The sequence below is a fragment of the Petromyzon marinus genome, chromosome 55 (assembly GCF_048934315.1).
Source record: "Petromyzon marinus isolate PM22_M1 ecotype Great Lakes invasive population chromosome 55, UKy_Petmar_22M1.pri1.0, whole genome shotgun sequence".
Lineage (NCBI taxonomy): Eukaryota > Metazoa > Chordata > Hyperoartia > Petromyzontiformes > Petromyzontidae > Petromyzon > Petromyzon marinus.
The window spans coordinates 6,511,792-6,534,156 of record NC_133721.1 but is presented as its reverse complement, the minus strand read 5'-3'; the positions used below and the strand labels follow the sequence as shown (position 1 = coordinate 6,534,156).

The following is a 22,365-nucleotide window of genomic DNA, read 5'->3' as shown; positions in this document are numbered from 1 at the left end:
CCCGGCCCCTGACCAAATCATCCGGAACGCGCCCCAGTCTCATCACGTCTCAGAAGCTGAGCAGGGTTGAGCCTGGATTGTTTCATGGGTCGGCGACCACCGTTGCATGCAACATGTGCTATAGGCAACAGGGGCCATTGCAGTGCAATGCACAGTTGTACCGTGCTTCTGCGCTCCCACGTCTCTGCTCCCTACCTTCACCATCCCGCGCTGACCAGTGTGGTGAAGTATGGGCAAACGACTCGCGCGACCCGCACAGGGTGGGGGGGGGGGGGAGTCCCTCATCCGGCAACAATGGCCGTACACGAACGAGAAGATTTTGCCATCGTAATCGGCCACGATCGATCCACTGCTGGACAAAGGCCTCCCCAAGCCATCGCCATTTCTCACATCTCCCGCGAGGGAACCAACCCAACAATCGCCCGTCGACCTCGGCGAGCTGTCCTTGCCCAGGCCCGTTTGCTTCTCCCGTCGGTGTGCACGACGTCTCTCGCCTTCACCCCCGTGGGTTGTCCTCCCGGCCCTCGCGTTCAATAACGCGTGGACAGTGTTCCCTCGCTGTTGTGGCGAAGTACGTTTCTGGGGATGCTCGTGAATAGCAAATGTCGTGGATCATGCAATTGGCCTTATTCACGAATTACCTGAAATAAATGCGTGAATAAGATGTCCCTCTCATCACTTTATCCCATCACTTTAGCTCATCGCTCTGTGTCGTAATTTTCTCACATCACATTATCTCTTTTTTCACTTTGTCTCGTAACTAGACTCAACACTATGGGAAGTGTTAGTCTATGGGCAGTGTTGAGTCTATGGTGCAGTGCTGAGTCTATGGGCAGTGTTGAGTCTATGGGCAGTGTTGAGTTTATGGGCAGTGTTGAGTCTATGGGCAGTGTTTAGTCTATGGGCAGTGTTTAGTCTATGGGCAGTGCTGATTCTATGGGCAGTGCTGAGTCTATGGGCAGTGCTGAGTCTTTGGGCAGTGTTGAGTCTATGGTGCAGTGTTGAGTCTATGATGCAGTGTTGAGTCTTTGGTTGAGTGTAGAGTCTATGGGCAGTGTTGAGTCTATGGGAAGTGTTAGTCTATGGGCAGTGTTGAGTCTATGGGCAGTGCTGAGTCTATGGGCAGTGCTGAGTCTTTGGGCAGTGCTGAGTCTATGGGCAGTGCTGAATCAATGGGCAGTGCTGAGTCTATGGGCAGTGCTGAGTCTATGGGCAGTGTTGAGTCTATGGGAAGTGTTAGTCTATGGGCAGTGTTGAGTCTATGGGCAGTGTAGAGTCTATGGGCAGTGTTGAGTCTATGGGCAGTGTTGAGTCTATGGACAGTGCTGAGTCTATGTGCAGTGTTGAGTCTATGGGCAGTGTTGAGTCTATGGGCAGTGTTGAGTCTATGGACAGTGCTGAGTCTATGTGCAGTGTTGAGTCTATGGGCAATGTAGAGTCTATGGGCAGTGCTGAGTCTATAGGCAGTGTTGAGTCTAATGGCAGTGTTGAGTCTATGGGCAGTGTTGAGTCTATAGGCAGTGTTGAGTCTAATGGCATTGTTGAGTCTATGGGTAGTGTTGAGTCTATGGGCAGTGTTGAGTCTATGGGCAGTGTAGAGTCTATGGGCAGTGCTGAGTCTATAGGCAGTGTTGAGTCTATGGGCAGTGTTGAGTCTATGGGCAGTGTTGAGTCTATGGGCAGTGTTGATTCTATGGGCAGTGTTGAGTCTATGGGCAGTGCTGAGTCTATGGGCAGTGTTGAGTCTATGGGCAGTGCTGAGTATAGGCAGTGTTGAGTCTATGGGCAGTGTTGAGTCTATGGGAAGTGTTAGTCTATGGGCAGTGCTAAGTCTATGGGCAGTGCTGAGTCTATGTGCAGTGCTGAGTCTATGGGCTGTATGTATGTTGAACTTCTTTCGCACCGCCCGTAGCCAACCGTGCTAACCGGAGGTGCCCGTGTTTCTTTTGTGTCTCGTTGCAGGCACGACGGCGGCGGGCAGGAGGAGCGAGGCATGTAAATAGCATGTGGAAGGTGAACCGTGGCGTGACGTCCTTACCTAGGCACGGGTTACGGGAAAGCCCTAACACTTAGATCTAGCGACGAGAGAAAAAAACGAATATTCGTAACGAGAGGTCACCCAATTAACGATCGCGTAATTGCACCGCCCGGCGCGTTTGCGCGCGGCATTCGGCGCGTCCGTTGCGGTTCACGCGCCGGGGCGCCGGACCGGCGTCGCCGCCGCCGCCGCCGCTGCGTCGTCGTCGCGGGGCCCCGGTGAGAACCGCGTTGCCGAGCCTCGCTCGGATCCGCATTCGCCCCCGCGGCGCGTCGACGTCACAGATACTTTTTTTTTCCACCCGGCCCCTCCCCCCCCCCCCCGACCAACGTGCACCACGCGGTTGTCGTTCGAAACCCCAGCGGTCCGCCGCTTTTCGATCCCTTCCGCCTCCTGCGCAGGCAGTCGAGACGCCGGTGGCAAGCTTGGTAAATCCCCTCCACTGCCGCGGGCGCCGCTGTCCACCCAGCCGTGCACATGGGGTGGTGCGGGGCAGTTTAGTCGCGCCGGCAAGGGGTCGCGGCGCGGTCGGGGTGAGTCGTGGCCGCTCCCAACCTCTTCTCCGAAGACGCCTGGCAAGCGTGGAAGGCGAGCGTCGGCCAAAACACCCTCCGGGTGGTGCTCCCCGCTGGGAGCGCCGTCTGGTGGAGGCACCTTCCGGCAGCAGTGGCGCGAGCGAGGGAATTGCAGGGCCGCACCGTTACCCGTGCAGTTGTGTCGCGCTCACACGGTACACGCGCACGACGTGTGTGGCCTGGTTTACGTAACAACTAATGAGATTTACCATCTGTTTTGCTTTTAAAGAATCGCGATAAAACGTTACGATTGATTAACAAAAAAAATGTATCGGTGAATGATTCTTAAACATGTTATTGTATGATAAATGCTACTATAGTCGGAATCAATTGATTTTCTTTCGTGAAGATATTTTTGAGGAATGTCATTGTTGTTGCTTTACGGTACATATCCAAACATCTTCTCTGTGTATGTTTTACTTCTTTCGCACCTTACGTAGCCAACTGTGCTAATCGGAGGTGCACGGGAAGGACAACAAACTGAACACAACAAGTGGTTCAAAATAGATGAGTTTTCAATCTAGACGTTTTAAAAGCGCATAGCCCCAGTGGCTTACTAATGTCGGAAGGAAGAGCGTTCCAGACGGCCACAGAAGTGCGTCCGGAAGCGCACGATGCAGTTACCGTCTTTGTTAGATGGCTTCTGTACCATATCCACACCACTTCTGTGCCATACTTCCTCTTCCTGTCGCATGGGGTCGCTGCTGGGGGCCTCCCTATCCACCCCTTCTTCACTTCCACCTCTTCTCCACTTCCACCTCTTCTCCACTTCCACCTCTTCTCCAGTCAACTCCGCCGTCCTCGTGTCTCGCTGCGCCGCATCCCCCCGTCTCGGCCCTCGGTTTCCTGCTGGCTCTTCCAGTCCTGCATCGGTAGCCTACGCATCTCTGCGAGTCAATGGGTTTCTGTGTGAGTCTATGGGTTTCTCTGTGACACTATGGGTTTCTGTGTGAGTCTATGGGTTTCTCTGCGAGTCAATGGGTTTCTGTGTGAGTCTGTGGGTTTATCTGTGACATTATGGGTTTCTGTGTGAGTCTATGGGTTTCTCTGCGAGTCAATGGGTTTCTGTGTGAGTCTATGGGTTTCTCTGCGAGGCAATGGGTTTCTGAGTGAGTCTATGGGTTTCTCTGCGAGTCAATGGGTTTCTGTGTGAGTCTATGGGTTTCTCTGCGAGTCAATGGGTTTCAGAGTGAGTCTATGGGTTTCTCTGCGAGTCAATGGGTTTCTGTGTGAGTCTATGGGTTTCTCTGCGAGTCAATGGATTTCTGTGTGAGTCTATGGGTTTCTCTGTGAGTATGCGTTTCTGAGTGAGTCTGTGGGTTTCTATGTGACACTATGGGTTTGTGTGTAAATCTGGATTTCTGTGTGATTCTTTGGGTTTCTGTGTGAGTCTATGGGTTTCTCTGTGAGTATGCGTTTCTGAGTGAGTCTGTGGGTTTCTCTGTGACACTATGGGTTTGTGTGTAAATCTGGATTTCTGTGTGATTGTTTGGGTTTCTGTGTAAGGCTGTGGGCTTCTGCGTGAGGCTACGGGCTTCTAATATGAATAGCCCTTCCCATTGCATCTTCTTTGTCTCTTCTCAACACACGGCCAAACCATCAAAGTCTTGACCCCCCCCCATTCCTTCTCTAGAACCTTCCGCTAAGGTTTTAACTCCTTCATTTCACCTCCTTTCCCTTCGAGAGTTTCCCAACAGCTATCTCGGCATTCTCATCTCTGTCCTTCGAAGCCTCTTCTTCATATCTTCCTTAGTGCCCTATCTCTCAACCGGTCATATCGCTGCCTCATATAATTCCCTTTTCAATTTGACTGGCATCTTCTCGATCACGTAAAATTCCATGAATCTCTCTCCGCGCGTTCACCGAGAGGTGATGAATACAGCCCCTGCTTTTTAAAGCCCCACCTGAAGCCACACGCACCGCAGCAATAATCGTTGCCACCGCTAAAACGAAAATTAAACGTGCGCGTTGCGCGTCACGTAAAATCAAGGCATTAGTAGTATTATTCGTATTTCAATGGAAATTTTAATGTATATGTATGATACATGTGTACATTTTCAACAACAAAAACACACGTTCAAGTATAAGAAGTTATAGTTCGAAGAAAAAAATACACAATGCAATGTGGATTTCTGTAGCGTCTAAATGTCAGTTTAACACGTAGGCTTTCGCGACCAATATTATTCATAATAAAGGTTTTTGGGTTAGATCGCGTTATTTATAAATGTGTCGTAACCCTCCACCACCCGACACGGCCAATCAGCAAAAAAGTGTCACGTTGACAAAAGACAAATAATTCACTACTTTAGCCCACCGGTGTGTTGAAGAGTGAATCCACAACATTTACAGTTTGAGTACGACGTTTCGCTGGTAAATACATCCAGCATCATCGGGCAATTCGCCAGAATGGTAAAGCCCTCGCTTGCTCACGGTCTTAAATAGAGCAGCAGGGTGACGTCATCATATAACTCATTCAAACTGCAAATATAATAATAGGGTTTTCCCCCTTTTTTCTGGCAAAAACACTATTATTACATTTTGGTACTGGCAAAGGAGGTCTAATGATGCAAACTGCAAATGTTGTGGATTCACTCTTCAACACACCGGTGGGCTAAAGTAGTGAACTATTTTGTCTTTTGTCAACGTGACACTTTTTTGCTGATTGGCCGTGTCGGGTGGTGGAGGGTTACGACACATTTATAAATAGCGCGATCTAACCCCCAAAAACCTTTACTATGGCGTCTAAATGTGACCGCGCCATTTCACTGCACATTTAGTCGTGAGAGGCAGTCGGTGGTGGGCCGAGGCGAAGAGCAAGGGAGGAAAGGCCTTGAGCCTGGGCTTGAACGGGGCAGGGGGGGAGCAGGGAGTCGTCAGCACGGACGTCTGGGGGGTTGGGAGCTCCAGCCAATGTGGGCAGCAGAGGAGAATGAGCGACCGATATACATCAAGGTTTAACACGTAGGCTTTTCGCGACCAATACTATCCATCGTGAAGTTTTTTTTTTGGTGGGGGGGGGGGTTAGATCACGTAAATAGTGAGGTTTGTCACTTCAACAAAACGTGCCAATTAGTTGTTCTGAAGTAGGTAATAGCCAATTTTTTTCTTTATGTGACAAACCTTACTAATTAGCTGTATCGCACGCTGGCGGGTTTAAAGAGACATTCATATTCTTGCGATCTAACCCAAAAAAGAACCTTCATGGATATACTCTTACATAATAGATATGTGCAGCTCGTGACTGCAGATATTGGTGGATTGCCACGTGCACTGCCCATCGCACCCTCATAGCAGCCCCAGAACAACATTGGGTTCACACTGCAGAGCTAGGGCAGGCCAGGGAACATAGCCTATAGCCTTGTTTACTGGCGGCGGAGTGTGCTTCACACGGGCACTGGTACGTGCAAGGGTTGAAATAGAGGCCCCCCTGTCTCAGTCCCATCAGCCCATAGGCCCTCGTGCAGTTGGCACTGCCGACCCACTCGATTGCTACTCCACTGCTTGTTATTATCACAGAGTAGCCTTGCGTCGAGGGCAGATCTTGAGCAGCATGCGTTTTAAGACTTATTTTTTGGGTTGCTATAAATTTGCCACGTGATGGATGATAAGCCACTTTTGTCCGAGCCGTCATTTGTGGCCGGGTCGCTTCTGAAAAAAAGAGCTGCATCGCTCAGTGGGCTGTTACCTGGTCAAAATAAAAAAAAAAAGATATAGTTTAGTTTTTAGTTTAGATGAACGCTTCCGGTGGGAGATGAAGGGCGTCGAAGTGAATTCCCGCACGTCCCGGGCTCAGCCGCGCGTCTGCTCCCTCCGTGGAGCCGAAGCGCGCGTGGCAGGGCAGGGCTCTAAAAGCAACATTGCAGCACGTGCCGTTGGAACAAGGTGGCGCCTTTATCGAACACAAAGACCGCAGTGAGCTTCGTATGTAATTCCAGCGAGCCCCCTTGAACTGCCAAAATAGGAAGCTGCGGTGCGCGTGTGGCTGGAAGAAAATTTAAATGCTTTAAAAATCGCGCGTTCACTTGGCGTTCTAAAATTGGCTCCTTTGCGACGAGAGGCACAATTTGGTCAAGTAAAATCATCAGGAACAAACCTCCCCCCCCCCTCCGGCGACAGGTGGCAACTCCGCTTTGTATAAACACGCGCGACGTGTCTTCAGAGAGCACGCGCGGGTCAAAGGCATCGTTCGAGTTGCTGACAAAAGTAAGAAAGCGGGGCTTGGGCAGGAGATGTTGGCCACCCCGAAGGGTCGATGGTGGGGCCGAGTGGCGGCGGAGGTCGTGGAACGCGCGTCGGTAGAGACGTCCGCCGAGGAGATGGAGCGATTCGATCGGTTTGTGCGTCGTTAGGTGGATTGTGAAATCGCAGGACCGTGGCTTGGTGGGGGGGATTAGACCTTTGTCCAGCAGTAGAATGATCGCTGATGAGTATGATGATGATCATATTGTGTGTGTGTATATATAAGCACACTGATAATTTAAAAAAAATCAATATCCACATCCAAGCTGTGATGTATGTTTTACTGCTCTTGCAACGCACGCACACACTCACGCTTTGCGTCCGTGTCGGGCACAATTGAGTGTTCCAACGATCGAGCGTGTCCCAATCGATGCGAAACTGGAACTTGCCGGCACTAGATTTTTCCACTGCGGCACCGCACGAGCACACAACCGGGAGATGTTTGTTGTTGTTGTTGATAAGCTACGCTGTGCCACACGCGGCGAGCCACTCGCGCCCTCCGCTATGGACAGCGGGCTTCGGTGCGGTAAACATTTGGCCATTTTCTCGTGTCCCGAGAGAACACGCGTGCCGACGTGGAGCCGCCGCCATCACCGTGGGTTAACACGCGATCTTAACACTGCCAACGTGTCCATAATGCACGTCCATAGCCGCGGTTATTTCTACCAAGACGTCGCACCGCGAGATGCCCCAACGTTGGGGGTGGTGGAATGGTTAAATGCCGCACGCTGGGTTTTTCTGATTGCACCGTGTGCTACTCGCTCGGCGTGATGTTCCGACGTTTTGCCCACGTGCTGGAAAACTACTTCCTTCTTTGGGGACGCAATATAACCTCAAGGAGGTGCCCGCACGTGGGCCAGAAACGTCGGGACAGAGTTCCCGAGGAAACGCGCTGGAACAAACCGAAAAGCACGCGGAGAGCTGTGTGGCAAAGCCCGCAAACAGCTGCGCGGTGTTGTGGTGTACATAGGGCCCAAAAGAAAACATTCTGGCAATTTCAAAGCCTGCGGTCATTTCGTCAGATTTCCCCCCCCCCTCTTCTATATATATTTGTGTCACCTCGTGGTGGCATTTAGAGGAGCCGTCGGATTCAAAGTTGAAGTCTTCTCGTCGTTGACGTTGCGTTTGAACTGCACGCTACATCGCATCTCAAATCCACTACCCTCCCCCACTGCCTCTGTCCACCCAGCAATATAAATGGGTTCACCGTAAGTCGATCATCCGCAGTTTGCGGCCGTGGTTGAGGTAAATTGTGGCTACTCCCAACATTTCCCAGGACGTCTGGCCGGAGTGGAAGAGTAGGCCAAAACATACCCCAGAGAGTGGCTCTCCCCTCCAGCCTTTCTCCAGCGAAAGGCACTTCCTCTTGGCAGGCGCGCTGAGCGGGACATTGCAGGGCTGCACCTTTCACCACCAGCGTCCACCATTCACAGATTCACAGTGTGCATGTGGCAACGGCTCTTGGTACGGCACTACAAATTGTGTGCTTTGTCGTGCAGATTTCAATACTTGTAAATCGCTATCTGAGTTGGGGTGGGGGGGGGGGTGAAGAGTATACGTAAATAAAGCGAAATTTAATCATGAAAAAAGGATACTCGTGTATGACCATGTTGTTCTGTGCTGGACGTTTTATATATATAAGGTAACAGACTTTGACGTGAGCTGAAATATCCCATTGTTTTGTTGCTTGTTCCTGTTGCCTTCATACATGAGGTGTCTGCTTGGTTGAAGATCACACGGATTTAGAAAATATCCAATTCACAAGCTCTGCAATTCCATATTCTCTATTGTTCAATGTAATTTCGTCTAAACTAAGCAACTGTGTTTTGACTTTAGAGCAGCGTTTCGCGGTCTGTTAAATCAATACGTGCTGCATTACACGAATGGATAACATACAATTGCATTAACATAAAATATTTTTTTTTAAACATACGTAGAAATACAATGATACGTTAACTTCATTCCGTTAACCAAAAAAAAATAAAACGTGCCGTACTAAATTAAGTCGCGAAACTTCCCCCGGCGGCCCCTGGCTCTCCCACACACACGGACTCATTCGCAGGCGAGCCTCCTTGTTTCCCTAGCAACGGTCCGTATCATCTCATCTGTCATTTGCCGTTGCCTGGCAACGGACCCGCATCATTGCAACCCATGTGGAGAATGCCGGCCGAGCGCAAATCTTCAAGCATGCCAACTGCTGGGGCCCAAAAGGCGGAAGCAAGCAGTCAGCGATGGGTTACCCGCGCACCACATTCGGGGCCCCGAGGTTGTCAAACGTTTCATCCTGTGGGTGATGGAATACGCAGTCGTACGTGTTGTTGGAATGCACGAGTCATAAACACCACCTGGTTCATCATGTACGCCGTTAAACAAACAAACAAACACAAAATCATGCCGATTCGCTTGTTTTCACCCCACTGATGTTTGGGATTTAAACTACGTTTGTGATGGTTCGCCGGGACGTTTTCGGGTTCGACGGCGTGTTGTTGGGCACGACGTCCGACGTTTTTGCGCCACGTGCTGGGAGCTTCTGAAGAGCTTCATCTGAGCAATCCGTAGGGCATGCGCAATAACCCGCAAACGCTTTTGAAGTGCTATACAGCGCAACCGCGAATCCACACACGGCAGCCTAGTGCTTCGTGTGCATCCCGAGATTCTCGGCTGCTTAAATTCATGCAAATGTGTTACGAACAAAATCTTGACATTATTGCCTGCCATCTGAACTCGTGCCCCACATGGACGGCCATCCCTCCACACACTGGCAGTTTTGAAAAAAAAAAATTAAACCCCGCGTCTTGACAGGACATCACGCTGAGAGACCCCCCCCCATGTGCGTTCGTCAGGACGTGTGTCCGTCTCGCTGTGTCCACGTACACAACCCCTGCCGCTTCGCTTTTGCCTTGGCGTGCTGAGAACCTGGCCGCCGGGTTTGGGAGCCGCAACGCGCGAGTAGCTCGGTCGTGTCTTGGGCCACGCGCAGGCGAGAGTCGCGTTGCCTCGAACACGCACGTGTCAGCAAACCCGGTGGCCACTGTTGACCTGTGGCTGAGAGGGCTTCTTGAAACCCGATCATTGATGGGTTGTTGATTTAACAGTCATTTATACGTAACGAGTGAATGCATATTTTATGAGATGGTCACCCATGGAATTTTAGGAATCCGATGTTAATGATGCACAGACCCGGTGGTTACTTTTTCAAAACCATTTAATGACCCGTAATATCAATTTGAATCCCCTATGAACCTGGCGAACAGAGTTGCATTTCCGGTCACGGCTAAAATGAGTGGTGAGTTATATCTGAACTTGGCCTGGGCAACACCTCTCACCAACCTGAACTGACCAGCGTGGTGAAGTATGGTCAAGCATACTTCATAACTGACACGGTGTAGGAAGGCCTTCAAAAGTTCGATAAAGGGCTGTGAATTCAATATCGATGCATTAATTCCATTGCAAGATTATATTTGTGCGTGTGGCCTTTTCACGATCTCGCAGAATGTTGATAGAGAGTTACGCCCAAGATAACAACAACAACATTCATGAACATGAACTGAAAACGGCTCAATCAGAACGAGCATGCAAAAACACTATCGCTCTAAATGCGGTCTCAATCCATCTTGACAATTGAAGGTACGGCCATGGAATTGAACACCGTCTAAATGTTGGCTGCCATGGCAAGGAAGTGCGATCAGGCTTACCGTATGTATGTCCAAAGAGGTTCACCATTTGAGGCTCCCTTAGTGGCACATACAAGCCGTGCGTGGAAACAGCGGGTTGCGCTTAATCGTGCGCTGTCAGGGTGCCCGTTTGCGTGTTGCAGGTTGTGTACTGAAACCAGTCGGGCTAAGTGGTCCACATCACGCGGTTGCCGTTATTGTTGTCGTTATTATGAATGCATTAATGTTGCACATTTTTCCGGAACAACATGTACTGCTCTTTGACTAAATACACGAGGTATTTATTTAATAAATTAAAAAGGTCCTGCCGTAAACCGTCGATTGGGTTCGTGAGTTTGTTTTTCCTCGTCAAAAGGCTGGTTGTGCGTGCGCGCCGAGTATGATTTGAATTCAGGGCGATCACATTTAAGGACACTCCCAACTGATGTCTAATAACCCTCGTACTTTCACCTCAACAGGCGATTGAATACTGTACAGTATTGTGAAATTGATGGATTTACATCCCACGAAATGTGTGGGGGGAGGGTGGAGGAATGTGCAATAATTTAATGTTTTAAATCATTTCTCCAGATTGTTTTAGTGGGGTGTCTATAAATGGATCACCCTTTACTGCACTATCTCGTAAATATCAATTGATGTTGACATGTTCTCAAATACAGCAATTACAATGTTGGTATGCTGCTATGCAGCCTCATACTAATTAACATTTGTATTTTGTTTTCATGTTTCGTGTCCTAAATAATTATTGTTCTTATCGACACTGCCCTATAATTATTTTTTTTAAATGATTATCACCACCACCACCACCTCTACCACCACATTGTGAATGCCATTCCTTTTTTTAAGCAATGGCACCACCTAGCGTACCGTTGACACTGCCATTCGTTTTCAGAAGCAGGTGCTCACACACTGGCGTCAACACAGCCAATTACATCACCTGAATAGGGCGATCGATACTGTCGTGTTATAAACCCTGGATTCCAGACATCAACTATTTTAGTTACGTGCCGCGACTCTGCTGTCATCACCATTGTGGGGGCAGGGGGGGGGGGTAGGCGAATGGCGCAAGGGGCCGTCCATAAATGACGTCACGCACCTAGGGGAGGGGGGGTCAGACATTTGTGACGATGTGTGACGAGGTGGTGGTGGTGGGGGGTTTGAGAAATGTGACGTCACATCAAAATGCGCAACTTTAAATAAATATAGACAACACGTTCCACTTAATTAAATAGACTTTTTAATACGTGTTTTCTCCTGCAACGTCAGAGTGCAGCGCCACATTAAATACGCACTACAATGACAATAGTTTAAAGCGATTTGAAGCATGTTTTATTTTTTTTTGGGGGGGGGGGGTCAAAAATCGTCCAAAATCTCGTGACGTCATTTATGGGCGGCCCCCAAGACAAGACGTCCGGGCTAAACAGTTGCTTCCCAAACGATGTAGACCGCTTCAAACTAAAAACTATTAAAATTTTTTTTAAAAACTAGTTTCTTATTTTACCAGCTAAGGCCCACTGAGCTTATGTAGCTCTTTTTTTCAGAAACGACCAAGCCACAGATGATAGCTCAACGAAGTGGCTCACCATGTGGACATTTATAGCAGCCAAATAAAGGTGTGATGCTGATTCTTAACGTGGAGGGGGAAAACCGGAAGACCCGAAGCTAAAGCCACGCGGCCTCGGCGAGAGAGAAAACTCCAAATATACACACGTGAGGGTCGTGATCGAACCTCCTGGATACTAGATAAGGTTGCTAACGCCTCGCTTCATCAGGATTGGACCAATAGGTTAACTCTCGTATATGCTTTGGAATAAAATAACAGAAGCAAGCAGACAAATACCGCCTTCTACATGTGTTTATCCACAGTAACCATTTTTTTTACAAACGCCATCAGTCACCCAGCATTACTGTGTGGGAGTGCGTAATTTCAGCAGCATTGATGCAATACTGTACAAGCATTACTCTGGACGGGCTTTTGAAATCCAGTGTCGCTCCAGCAGCTGCTTGAACCAATGTTGCTGAACTGCCAGATGATTATCGGCAAGGGCTAACCTCGCTGTGAGATGTGCATCCTGTTCTAGATTTAAAGCTTTCGTGACTGCTAGGATCCATACTCTTTGGTTCTATTGGGTAAAGTCACGTAGGTGAAAATAAAATAACAAAAAATCACGACGTTTCGGCCACAACACAAGCGGCCTTCATCAGGTGAAGGGACGAGACTGTCTGGAGGACAGCGCTGGAGTGGAAGAAGCCACGCTTAGATCACGACCTTTAAGCTGTGTGAGAAGAAAAAGACCAAGCGCCTTGACAAAGGAATTAGCATATAATTTAGCATTGAAATGGCTCATTGAAATAGCTAAGTTAAAGTATACACATCCGCAGAGGTACCCCTAGACAAAGGAATTAGCATATAATTTAGCATTGAAATAGCTGAGTGATTAGCTTGTAACTGGTCACAGAAATAGCTATGTTAAAGTTAGAGCATATACATTCACCGAGGCACCTAATACTCATCAAACAGGAGAATTTAGCGAAACACAACCACGCTCAGACAGCGGACCTTTAAACTGATGAAGGCCGCTTGTGTTGTGGCCGAAACGTCGTGATTTTTTTGTTATTTTATTTTCACTTACGTGACTTTACCCAATAGAACCAAAGAGTATGTGCATCCTGGTTCGACGCGAAACTATAAAATTACGTGTTAACAAACCTGTCAACCCACACGATTTACCCCGTATTCTTGTACAGGGAAATTGAGTTTTCAGGTCCATACGTCGTACATTCGTTTCAATACGGGCAAAAAAATTTGTCTATTTGTTTGTGTTTTTCCCTTGTGATAGGACTTTGTAGGATGAACGTTGACATTTCTAAGGGGCACGGGGTGACCAATAAGGTCTGGATTGGTCTTGTAATAAGGTAGGGCACTGATAAGGGGTTGACAGGTACAAGTTAACGCTTTGATTTACTCCAGGAGTGACATTTTAGCCACTCGACCGCTCCCGATGCTCGCGGGCCGCAAGGTGGCGCTGCCGCACCTAACCAGGGTCTAAAACTCGCAACTCTTCACGTGTTCGTCGCAATACCAAAAACAATTGGTCCCAATTTACAGTGCGGCACTTGTGTGCGCACATTTGGTGAAGTTGACTGCCATTTTTGTTGTTGTTCCCTTTCCTGGCTTGTACTTTGACTTCCGACGCCACCAGGAAGCGATGGCATTGCGCGATATTGAACCTCAATTGGCATTCCCGGTAATAGGGCAACGTTGGGCCAACGTTGGCGTGCCGGCTTGTTCGACCCAGGGGGGTCCGAACAACAGAATTGCCAAGGGCCATGTTTTTTTTCTTCCTAATTCGCTAATAAACGAAAACCAACTCGAACATTTAAAGAGCCACAATGCACGTGAACATGAGACGGCGGCCCCGAATAAAGAGCGTGTCACGAAGCAGCGGTCCTCAAAGAGCCCAGCCATGCGTCCCCCTGCGTTAAACCAACGTCGGTGGTGTGTACTACGTTGAACTTCTTTCGCACCGTACCTAGCCAACCGTGCTAATCGCCGCTGCGGGGGGGAGGCGGGCAACAAAGTAAAGGCAACAAGCAGTTGGCCCAACTTCCCATGCTTATTGATGTTGTCACTTCACATCCACAGAGCCAAAAAAACATTGTTGGCCAAAGTAAAGTCACACAAGAAACGCAACCATTCCATTTTTGGGATCGCGAGGAAGGGAGTCGCCGGGGTGGTTGCGGGAGTTGGGGTTACATCGTATGCAATGCAGCAACATTCACTGTTGTACTCTACTAATGTGCACATAGCCTTCGCCAACTACCGCACTGGCCATCGTGGCGAAGTACGGTGGAATAAGCCAAGATTCGCGAGACTAATTGAGGGAAAGGCTGTATGTTCTCATCTCTTACGGAGAGCGGTGCAAACCCATAGTTCTAGAGAACGGCCCGCGGTGGTGGATATCACAGAGCTACCTCTGAGATGTCTTCATGAGACCTCTTTCCCAGCGGCCGTGCCACCGAGAATAATGTTCGTGGCACGACACCGTCAAACCGGTAAATTTAATTGTCACGGATGGAATGTTGGCAAATTAAGTGTAAAACCAAATTACATGTGATGGGGTTGTTTGTTTGTACAGTTATCGATCTATCGACTCACTGGACCTGAGAACACTTTTTAATCACAGACGAGCTGCCCGGAATCGACGAACCCAGGCTCTCTGCGGTACCATAATAAGTGCGCACGTCTGTAGCCACTGATGGAAAATAGAATACAAATCCGATTGCCATTCAATGCTGGTACATTTCTTTTACATACTCCACTCCAGCAAAGCCTCTCTGAGTCTCAAGGCTTTTGCTTCACGAGGGTCCTGCCATGGTTTTATATATTTTTTTCTGCGGTAATTTTCAGCATTGGGATAATTGGCCCATCGCAGCTCGTTACGACATCGTGTGGACGTTTTTTTTCCTGACCCATGACGTCCAAGCTGTGTTTTTATTTAAGACAACCCGAGCATTCAGCCACGGTCGAAAGTAGTTTTTTTTTTAAGTTTTATTGCGATTTTAATTTATGCAGCCATTACACAACCCCTACTCGGTAAAGTCAAGCCTGTAACCGAGGCAAGTTACCTCTGTGCTACTTAATTCATAATAACCGTATCAACACGCAGCTTATGCAACAGCAGGCAACACTCGTGCATGTATAAACACATTATCGGTAGCCTAAAGCTACCAATAAGAAACACGTTGTTGAAGAAAAAAACTTACACAAAGCAAATTCAATGTAGAGAGTAAGATGTAGTATATCTGATATTAGTTTTCATCTATGTTGGAAGAAGAGGACAATGAAAACAGATATACATGGTAGTACCTGGGCAGAAATTAAACCACGTTTTGTAACACGGCACACCACAATAAGTATTATATATCGTTCTAGTTGTGGCATCTACAGTAGTTACTTATCTCTGGTCTACCCCAGTCTGCCAATATTCATCGAGAGTCCGAGATAATCAGACACGCGCATGGCTAAGCATGTTTGAGCCTGGACAAGTGTGACCATGGGTGACCGAGGCAGTCCACTGCGGTGATTACGTTGTGGGGTAGCAGATGTTCAATAAGCGCAGCGCGATCTTTTCATTTATTTATTTTGTCATTTATTAGGTATAGCCCTGTGAGCCACGCGGCTCTTGAGTCGGGTGCAACCGCAACAAACAAAAAATATGAACAGAGAAACATCTTAAAGCGACGACGCGCACCAGAAACATCCTGGGATAAACCAGCAAATCTTCCAGAAAAACAACACCGTCTTACAACGCTGTGTGCAAAAATCCCAGCGTGATGCAAGACCAACAATAACAACCATAGGACAAATTTAGATTCAAGTTATCAGGCCAAGAATATCAATTTCCCCTGGACAAGAAGAATACGGGGGTTTAAGGGGGCATCCATAAATGACGTCACGCACCTAGGGGGGGTCAGACGTTTGTAACGATGTGTGACGAGGGGGGGGGGTTGAGAAATGTGACGTCACATAAAAATGCGCAACTTTTAATAAATATAGACAACACGTTCTACTTATTTAAATAGACTTTTTAATAAATGTTTTCTCCTACAACATCAGAGTGCAGCGCCACATTAAATACGCACTACAATGACAATAGTTTAAAGCGATTTGAAGCATGTTTTATTTATTTTTTTGGATGGGGCAGAGCTTTGTGACGTCACATTTGAGGGGGGGGGGTCAGACTTTTTGTGACGTCGTGTGACGAGTGGGTCAAAAATCGCGTGACGTCATTTATGGACGGCCCCTAAACTGTGTGGGTTGACAACTATGAAAGTCTAACTCTGCTGTGACTGCAGTAGTATATAACCCCGGGGGAAGAATGTACAGTATATCATGAGTTTGTATTGGTCACGGTAATTTATTAAAGGCAGCCTTTCAAAAGGGTCCCTTCCTCTCAATCGCCTATTGTAAATAAAACTCGACAACCAAAAGTTGTTTTCACCTTGATGATGATGATAGCGAGCAATAAACGGAACGCGTACACAGTTTTCATTTCATTTCAGTTTCATTTATTTGGAATAACCCTGTGAGCCATTCGGCTCTTGATTCGTGAGAGATGCTCTCTCCCCTGCTGGACTGGTGCCTCCACCACCAATCAGTGGCGGATTTAGCTGGTGCGGGGCCCTATATTTAAAAAAAAAACCACATACATATTAAAACACATACATTTTTTAACTTGCACGGTAAAGTCATTGTACTTTTTCATTTGCTATACGGCCAGATAATACGGACAAATCGTTACGCTTAAACACCCGGTCGTTCGTAAAAGTTGAAGGCGGTATAGTACTATAGTAATAGAGCAAGTGCAGAATCACTGAGCCGGAATTGATGGCTTGAAAGCGTTTAGCGCCCTTGAAAGTGCCGGGCCCGTAGCTACTGCAGTAGTAGCAGTAGCAGCTACTAGTAGCTAGTAGCAGCTACTACACGTGTAGTAGTAGTAGCTACTATTAGTAGCTACTACTACTACACGTGTAGCTACTACTACTACACGTGTAGCTACTACTACTAGTACTACTACTACACGTGTAGTAGGGCGTTTAGCGCCCTTGAAAGTGCCGGGCCCGTAGCTACTGCAGTAGTAGCAGTAGCACTACACGTGTAGTAGTAGTAGCTACTAGTAGTAGCTACTACTACTACACGTGTAGCTACTACTACTACACGTGTAGCTACTACTACTAGTACTACTACTACACGTGTAGTAGCTGCTACACGTGTAGTAGTAGCTACTACTACACTACTACTACTACACGTGTAGTAGTAGTAGCTACGTGTAGCTACTACTACTACGCGTGTAGTCATAGTACGATTTATTAAATTACAAACTTTAATATTGACCATCATCCACATTCATTATTTTTTTTGTATACAATCAGCATTAATGTATTTATTACAAGTATAAACTAATAATTAACTCAATATTTGATCATATTTTATTTTATAGTCAATTCATAAAACATAAATTTTGATACTTAAAAAAAGACTAATGTAAGAACATTACATGAAGTATAATATATAATATACTATAAATTTATAACACATTAAAAACTACTACTACATCATATATAGTAGTAGCTACTTTTGTTACGAGGATAATCGGGCACTGCCCCCCTTAGCTCGTCTCTCAGTTTAGTGATCATCATACCACACGTGGCTTCAAGTTAAGTACAAAACTATACTTAGTTTTTTTTTAAATAACAAAAAGTTAAACGCTTGTTTACGCCGCTGCTGGGGTTCTAGAGGGGGTGGTGGTGGGTGGTGGTGGTGTCACGAGAGGGAGCTCTAGAGACAGAGAGAGAGAGCACACGGCACTTGGCCTACTCTTCCACTCTTGGAAGCGGCGAGTGTTACCCCCCCCCCCCATCACACGCCACCTGTCGCAACTTGCGAGAGACGAGCGAGAATTTCATCAAGTGACACGTCCCAGAGATCGAACAGTGATCATCCTCCCGTTAACCATTACAACCACAACGGCAGAGAGCAGAGAGAGAGAGAGAGAAACTAACACAATACAGTGTTATACTATGAATAATATTAATGAATTCGCGTTTGTTCGGACATGTGATTAAGGAGGAGCCGAGCATCGGCTAAGGAGGTGGAGCGAAGCGTGTTGTTGGTTTGCTGCTGTGTTTACATCTGGCGAGTCGTGCCTGGGCCGTGGCTACAGTAGCAGCAGCGGCGAGCAACACCACCACCATCATCACCACCTTCATCACCACCACCTTCATCACCATCATCAACCATTAGTAGCAGCAGCGGCGAGCAACACCACCACCATCACCACCACCTTCATCATCACCATCACCACCTTCATCATCACCATCAGCATCAACCATTAGTAGCAGTAGCAGCAGCGGCGAGCACCACCACCACCTTCATCATCATCACCACCTTCATCATCGCCACCTTCATCACCACCATCATCACCATCATCAACCATTAGCAGCAGCATCAGCAGCGGCGAGTATCACCACCACCTTCATCATCACCATCACCACCTTCATCATCACCATCATCAACCAGTAGCAGCAGCGGCGAGCACCACCACCTTCATCATCATCACCACCTTCATCATCGCCACGTTCATCACCACCATCATCAACCATTAGCAGCATCAGCAGCGCCGCATCACCACCACCACCTTCATCATCACCATCATCAACCATTAGCAGCAGTAGCAGCGGCGAGCATCATCACCACCTTCATCATCATCACCATCACCACCATCATCATCACCACCATCATCATCAGCAGCAGCTTCTCTCGCTCCTTTGTTTACCCCGCGCCAACCCTCCAGCGAACACAATGCCGAGCTCGTGACCGTGATTAAGGTGCCACCTTACACACACACACGTGTTGTGTGTGCACACCCCCATTGTTATCATCACCAGTCTTAGTAAGAATCACACCGACGCGCACACAGACACAGAGAGACACAGACACAGAGACAGAGAGAGACAGAGACACAGAGAGAGAGACATAGACACAGAGAGAGACAGAGACAGACACACAGAGAGACACAGAGACAGAGAGACACACAGAGATAGAGAGACACAGAGAGAGAGAGACACACAGAGACAGAGAGACACAGAGAGAGACATAGATACAGAGAGAGACAGAGAGACACAGAGAGACACAGACACAGAGAGACACACAGACACAGAGACACACAGAGAGAGACACAGACACACAGACAGAGAGACACAGACACAGAGAGACACAGAGAGAGACACAGAGACAGAGAGAGACACAGACACAGAGAGAGACAGAGAGACACAGACACAGAGAGACACAGAGAGACAGACACAGAGAGACACAGACACAGAGACACACAGAGACACACAGAGACATGTTGCTATACCGTGTCGTATAGAGTGGTCGGCTCTCGCTCCGAGCAGAGACGTGGGGAGCGTTCCGTGCAGAGTGTCTCACACACGATGCCACCTCCTCGCGTGTGAAGAAGGGCAGGGGGAGGAGGGGGGAGGTCTGACTGATCGACAAGAGAAGACTTGAAGACAACAACCACCGCCACCACATTCACAATCCCACTAAGCGAGACGCACGGAGGCCGGCTTTGCCGTGACGGGGAGCCCGATCTTCTGCGTGTCGCTCTCTCTCTCTCTCTCCCGTCGTGGGTGTTGCGGATACACAACAACAACAACAAAGACATCAACAACAGCAGCAGGAGACGGATCGCCGGCTCGACACCGAAGGTTAGTGGTGGTGGTGGTTGTTGCTGCTGCCAAACAAGGCCATCGCCGTGTGTGTTGAGACGACATTCATCCTCCTACTACACTCGGACCCTGATCGTGTGGTGGTGGTGGTGGTGCTGGGTTCATCATTCACAGTGACTCTACCCGTATGCGATGGGGCAGGGGGTGTGGGGGGGGCAGTTGTTTGACCATACTTCACCACGCTGGTCAATGTGTCACGTTAATTTAGGCACTGCTGTGTTTGTACCCTTTGATAACCCACACACACTCAGTCCATAGCGACGGGACTGCTGCATGCCATGTGTGTCACACACGTGTGACATGTCCAGACAGAGATGATGGGGCCTTTAAGACACGCACAGTATATATACACACATACACATGCCACACACATGCCACACACAGTATATATACACACATACACATGCCACACACATGCCACACACACACAGTATATATACACGTACACGTGCCACACACGTATCAACTTGCACACACACAGTATATATACACCCCCATACACATGCCAACTTGCACACACATACAGTATTTATACATACACATGCCACACACACAGTATATATACCCATACACATGCCACACACACAGTGTATATACATACACGTGCCACACATGTACCAACTTGCACACAGTATATACATACACATGCCACACACACAGTATATATACACATACACATGCCACACACACAGTATATATACCCATACACGTGCCACACACACAGTATATATACATACACATGCCACACACACAGTATATATACACATACACATGCCACACACAGTATATATACCCATACACATGCCACACACACATTAAATATACACCCCCATACACATGCCAACTTGCACACACATACAGTATATACACATACACATGCCACACACACAGTATATATATACCCATACACGTGCCACACACACAGTATATATACACATACACATGCCACACACACAGTATATACACATACACATGCCACACACACAGTATATATACCCCCATACACATGCCACATACAGTATATATACACCCATACACATGCCACACACACACAGTATATATACACCCCCATACACATGCCAACTTGCACACACATACAGTATATATACATACACATGCCACACACAGTATATATACATACACATGCCACACACAGTATATATACCCATACACATGCCACACACAGTATATATACCCATACACGTGTCACACACACAGTATATATACACATACACATGCCACACACAGTATATACATACACATACCACACACACACAGTATATATACACACATACACATGCCACACACAGTATATATACACATACACATGCCACACACACAGTATATATACACATACACATGCCACACACAGTATATATACCCATACACGTGTCACACACACACACACAGTATGTATACACATGCCACACACAGTATATACACATACACATGCCACACACACAGTATGTATACCCATACACATGCCACACACAGTATATACACATACACATGCCACACACACAGTATGTATACCCATACACATGCCACACACAGTATATACACATACACATGCCACACACATGCCAACTTGCACACACACCGTATATATACACCCCCATACACATGCCACACACACACGCCACACACACACAGTATATAAACCCATACACGTGCCACACACGTATCAACTTGCACACACACAGTATATATACACCCCCATACACATTCCAACTTGCACACACATACAGTATATATACATACACATGCCACACACACAGTATATACCCATACACATGCCACACACACAGTATATATACCCATACACGTGCCACACACACAGTATATACACATGCCACACACAGTATATATACACATACACATGCCACACACAGTATATATACACATACACATGCCACACACACAGTATATACACATACGCATGCCACACAAACAGTATATATACATACACGTGCCACACGCATTATATATACACACACGTGCCACATACGTACCAACTTGCACACACACAGTATATATATACATACACATGCCACACACACACAGTATATATACACATACACATGCCACACACAGTATATATACACATACACATGCCACACACACAGTATATATACACATGCCACACACACACAGTATATACACATGCCACACACACAGTATATATACACACATGCTACACACAGTATATATACACATGCCACACACAGTATATATACACATGCCACACACAGTATATATACATGCCACACACAGTATATATACATACACATGCCACACACACAGTATATATATACCCATACACATGCCACACACACAGTATATATACCCATACACATGCCACACACACAGTATATATACTCATACACATGCCACACACACAGTATATATACCCATACACATGCCACACACAGTATATATACATGCCACACACAGTATATATACACATACACATGCCACACACACAGTATATATACACATACACATGCCACACACACAGTATATATACACATGCCACACACACAGT

At 47.4% G+C, this 22,365-nt stretch overlaps 2 protein-coding genes across 11 annotated transcripts in view; both read left to right on the top strand.

Moving 5' to 3' along the window:
* Positions 1-10,845, top strand: part of LOC116954451 (schwannomin-interacting protein 1-like) — a 310,676-nt gene extending 299,831 nt beyond the window's left edge. For all 8 annotated transcript variants that reach the window (XM_032974973.2, XM_032974974.2, XM_076052287.1 and 5 more), the window contains one exon: positions 1,963-10,845. The gene's annotated coding sequence lies outside the window, so the exon portion shown is untranslated. The remainder of the gene's footprint in view (positions 1-1,962) is intronic.
* A 7,457-nt stretch (positions 10,846-18,302) lies between these two features.
* The window catches only part of KLHL24 (kelch like family member 24), a 78,980-nt gene continuing 74,917 nt past the window's right edge, over positions 18,303-22,365 (top strand). Inside the window, exons 1-2 of one of the 3 annotated variants that reach the window (XM_076052292.1) lie at positions 18,303-18,917; positions 19,753-19,799. The gene's annotated coding sequence lies outside the window, so the exon portion shown is untranslated. Of the gene's footprint in view, positions 18,918-19,546; positions 19,800-22,365 lie in introns of those variants that run through there. The other 2 variants (XM_076052291.1, XM_076052293.1) reach the window with 2 other exon arrangements.